The sequence below is a fragment of the Macrotis lagotis genome, chromosome 4 (genome assembly GCF_037893015.1).
Source record: "Macrotis lagotis isolate mMagLag1 chromosome 4, bilby.v1.9.chrom.fasta, whole genome shotgun sequence".
In the NCBI taxonomy this organism is placed as follows: domain Eukaryota; kingdom Metazoa; phylum Chordata; class Mammalia; order Peramelemorphia; family Peramelidae; genus Macrotis; species Macrotis lagotis.
Genome location: NC_133661.1, coordinates 210,144,404 through 210,149,576, shown reverse-complemented (window position 1 = coordinate 210,149,576; position 5,173 = coordinate 210,144,404). Strand labels below are relative to the sequence as shown.

Sequence of the window (5,173 nt, the reverse complement as noted above, 5' to 3'; positions counted from 1 at the left end):
TTTCCCTTGAAAGTATTTCCCTTTAAGCGTTACAATACATCATATTTCTCAATCAGTGTAAAGTTTATGCAGTGCATTCCCCACAACAACCCTGTAGGGTAGGTAATCTGTTTATCCTTATTTTATTTATGTTTAAATATTTAATTATTTTAGAAGGGTGCCAGTTTAAAATATATTCTCCAGGGCATGAATTGCATTTCCATTTGTTTACAGTATTGATAAAGTGCAATGTTGTTCATTTCTCTTCTTCTGCATACATTCTAGTATTCAAAATGGCCAGATTTATACAGTAGCTTAAAAGTTACTTTTAAACTGCCATTGCCTTGGCTACAAATTTTAAGTCCTTCAATTTTTGGAAAGTTGTGTGGAATGTTCTTTCTTCTGGTGCATTTAGTCAATCACTTCAATGATGAATCCAGAAAAAGCACCTCCAAATAGGGCTGCTCCATCCCTGAGAACCAGGCATGCCTTCTGGTTTTCTCCCTGCACTCTGGTACAGCTTAGTAATGATGGGGTTGCAGACCTTCTTCAATTCTTTCTGCTGATGCTCAAATTCTTCTTTCTCAGCAGTCTGGTTCTTATCCAGCTAGTTGATTATTTCATTACCTTTTTCACCAATCTTCTGTTTATCTTCATCACCTATTTTGCCTTGCATTTTTTCATCCTCTATGGTAGCCTTCATGTTGAAAGCATAAGATTCAAGGGAATCATTGAAAGGCACCTTGTCTCTCTGCTTCTCATCCACAACCTTGCATTTCTCAGCTTCCTGGACCATATGCTTAATGTCTTTTTGGCTCAGACAACCTTTGCCATTGGTGATGGTGCTCTTGTTCTCCTTGCCTGTGCTCTTATCCACAATAAAAATGTCTAGAATGTCATTTACATCAATGTCAAATGTCACTTCAGTCTGAGGGTACTCCCTGGGTACTGGAGGGAGCTCAAACTTGCCAAGTAGGTTATTATCCTTTGTCATGGCTCTCTCACTTTCATAAGTCTGAATAAGCACACTAAGTTGATTGTTCAGATGGTAAAGGTCTATGTCTACTTGGGGGGAATGGTGATATTACATTTGATCAGAACTGTCAGCACTCCACTGGCAGTTTCAATTCCAAAGGAAAGAGGAGTGACATCCAAAAGTGGCAAGTCCTGCACATTCTCAGATTTATCTGCAGACAAAATGCCAGCCTGGACAATTGTACCATAGGCAACTGCCTTATCAGGATTAATTCTCTTGTTGAGCACCTTGCTATTGAAAAAGTCTTGTAGAAGTTTTTGGATTTTGGAGATGTAAGTGGAACCACCCACCATGATGATGTCCTGAACCTGTGATTAATCTAGCTTGACATTTCTTAATGCCTATTCCACAGGGTCCAAAGTGTCACGGAAAAGATCAGTATTCAGCTCTTCTTAAGTGGGCTCAGGTGATTGATGTATAGAAGTTGACACCTTCATAGAGGGAGTCAAACTCAATACTATTCTGGATACTGGAAGAGGGTACACTTTACACATTCACAAGGGATGCACAGATGGCAAACAGCCCTCTTGTTCTCACTGATGTCCTTCTTATGCTTTTGCTTGAACTCTAATGAAATATTTGTCTATGTGGTTGTCAAAGTCCTTTCCACTCAAGTGGGTGTCCTCAGCTGTGGATGTGACCTCAAAGATGCCCTCTTCATTGGTAAGAATGGAGACATTGACAGTTCTACCTCCAAGGTCAAAGATCAACACATTTCTCTAGGCAGCAAACTTTTTGTACAAGTCATAAGCAATAGTAGCTCTTTGATGAATCAGAGCACACTACTTTGGCTGGTACTTTGGGTTGTTTTTTTTTTTTTCACTAAGTTTTAGTTTCTGCATCATAAAATGAGGATGGGTCCATTCAGCACAGGAATCAGTCCTTTTTTCCTCCACAGCAATCAACTATGATTGCCGACTCTCTAGCAACCCACAGTTGGCATTGATCTTGGCATCACTTATTACTATGTGGAAGCTTTCCAACATGGGAAAGTGGAGATCTGCACCCCAATCTATGTTACCTTCACTGACACAAAATGTTTAATTGGCATGCTGCAAGGAATCAAGTTGCAAAGGACCCCACCAACATGTTTTTTGATGCCAAATCTCTGATTGGTTGCAGATTTAGCTGTTTAGTTAGACATGAAGCAATGGCCTCTCATGGTGATGAATGATTCAGATTCAAGTGGAGTACAAAGGGGAGACCAAAAGTTTTTACCCAGGAAAAGTATCCTTTATGGTCTTGACCAAGATGAAAGAAATTGCTAAAGCTTACCTTGGGAAGACAGTCACAAATGCTGTGATCAGAGTAGCAGTGTGCTCTGAATCATCAATGAGCCAACTGCAGAAACTAAAACTTTGTGAAAAAAACAAACCAACCAACTAGAAATAGGCAGATCTATAGAAAGAACTCAAATTCAAATCTTCTAGCCCCTTTTAAGGAAGAGTTCCCCTACCCTTCATTGTCTTGTTTGTCTTTCAAGTCTCCAAACTGTTAAGTCAAAGAAGAGTATGATATAGTGAAAAGAGGACTGGATTTGGAGTCTAAAGACATGGGTTCAAATCTCTGCTATACCATAAATTGCCTTTGAGAACTTGAGGAAGTCACTAAAATTACCCAGTGATTCAGTTTCCTCATCTGTAAAATGAGGAATTATTCTAGAAGGTCTCTGAAGCCCCTTTTAGCTCAGATCATATGATCCTAAGCTATTCTTAGCTAAAAAAAAAAAACCCAGGGACTTGTGAATGCCATGGATTTCTCTTTCAACAGAATTCATTAGCAAAGCAATGCTTGCATGGGATGGCTATGTAGATAGCAAATGGGCCTGTTAAGTAGATCTGGGCTTAAAATGGCATTTTCTTTTCCCATATTATGCCTTACAAATGGAAGATTAATGAACTGCTATTATTGTGAGCTGGAAATGAAATGTATATCAATTGCTACTCTGCAGGTTGTTCAAATCTAAGGTACCTTATTTTGTACTTTATTAAATTAAATGCATTTGCTTGCAAAGCTTGTTTTATTCAGCTATTTACTGGCATAGGATGTAATTTTTAATATTTTATTCTGTTGGTTATTTTATGATACTCTGGTTTCTATGGAAAACAACATGATATGAGGTTAAACCAGGCTGAGCAGGTATCAGTAATTAATGCTTTATTATAAAAGGAAAAAAAAGATTCCATCTGGTTACTGGTGCTCAAACTATGACCATGATCACTTTTTGGTTTCCTGGGACCCCTGTCTTCTTGTCTGCTCTCCAGCCCTAATGAAAGAGATTGTTCAAGTTGATCTGTTAACTGCCCCATTTGGTAATAGATTCTTAGGAAGGAATATGGTTTGTAGGAAGAGGGGCCCAGATGGAAAAGGCTGGTCTTCAAAATCTAAGAGCAACATGCCCCTTAGTCTGAGAAACACTGCTTTTTCCTCTCCAAGACTATTTCTGTTAATCAGGAAAAACACCTGAGATAAATAAGGCATTCAAGGGGGAAAAAATCATACTTCTTTCTTGCAAGTCATTAAGAGCCTTGAAATTTGAACTTTTCAAAGTAATGGTTTGTTTAAAATAAAAAATCATCTTTTTCATACTATACAGTACAAGGCCATTTGTAACTCAGAAACAACCTAGCTGTACAAAATATCCCAAGGTAGCAAGCTTGTCTGCTTGCTACACCTATGTAATCTTGGACAAGTCACTTGCTCTCTTTGAGTAGAATTAGATGACCTTGAAAGTCCCTTCTTTTACCAAATCTATTATCTTATAAAAGGAGAACAAGAGGTTTAGTTTCAGACTATGAAACATTCTCTTTGAAGTTGGAGATGTTCTTTCTTCTGAATTCAGAGAACCTGAACTTCATTAATATACCCAGAAAATGATATTAAGATCTAATTGGATCACAAGCAGAAGGATGTCATTTTAGGAGGATGATAAAATTTGACAAGTTGTTATACTTGAACCCTTTAAAATGATTCCAGCATAGATAATAATTGAAGTCAATATAGATAGCTAATCAGTGGAGGGAACAAAAGTCATTCTAAGTAATACTAATGAATAGGATTTAAAATAAGTAAATTGAGATAGAGACTAGAAGGAGCAGTGGTAAACTGGAGTATTGGATTTGAATCAAAAATAACTTGGGTTCTAATCTTATCTCTGACACTATTTGGGTATTTATGGGTGAGTCATTTAATCTGAGCTTCAGTTTCTTTGTAAAATGGAAATAATGATATTTATATCTATCTTACAGAATTGTTTTGGGGACACAAATGAAAAAATATTTAAAAGATTTTTCAAACCTTAAAGCATTATATATATATATATATATATATATATATATATATCAGTTATTATAATAACTAGTTTTTCAGGAAAGACTCTGGGCAGCATGGTTTAGTGGATAGAAGAGTGACCTCCAAATCAGTACAACCTGAGTTCAGGTCTCATCTCCAACACATACTGGCTGTGTGATCTTGGAGAAGTCTCCTAATCTCTCCATTGCTGGTGAGAGCCTTAAATTCCCATACCAATTATTAATTTTTCAACTTTGAGCATTTGTAATGGAAATCACTACACTCTGGGCTTGATTTTTTTTGTTGATTTTCTAAACTCAAAGTGTTGATAGTGTAGGTTAAAATACAAATTTGTCCTGAAACTGGGGTGGGGGGGCAAAGAAGGTGAGCCAGTTGTTAAATATTTACCAGCACCTTCCTGAGACAACCTTCAGACATATAAGTTGTGGAATGATTGCTGATTTTCATTGTTAAAGAGCATTTACTCACAATAATCCTCTGCCTCAATGAGATCTCCAATCTAAGCTCCCCTACATACATGTACTGTTTTAGAAAATACCATTTTAGCTAGTGGGCTAGATTTGGAGTTCAGAAGTCCTGGGCTTAATCCCCACCTCTCCTTAGGTTGTCCCTATCCCTGGAATGGACTCACCCCTGCCTTTTAGAATTCCTTTCTTTAAGTTTCCACTCTCCCTCTCTAAGGAAATCAGAGCTTTGCACAATAATAATAAGATCCTATCAGATGGAAAATACTAAAACACAAATAATAATAGCATTTATGATTTTCATAGTTTTAAATCTTGATTTTATGACTCTCATTAACAGAATAGAATATAGATTTCCAAGTCCTAAAAGCAACATTTCCCA

At 37.1% G+C, this 5,173-nt stretch overlaps 1 pseudogene; it reads right to left on the bottom strand.

Moving 5' to 3' along the window:
• Positions 1–403: 403 nt before the first annotated feature.
• Positions 404–4,512, bottom strand: LOC141522851 (heat shock cognate 71 kDa protein-like; annotated as a pseudogene).
• Between the last annotated feature and the right edge of the window lie 661 nt (positions 4,513–5,173).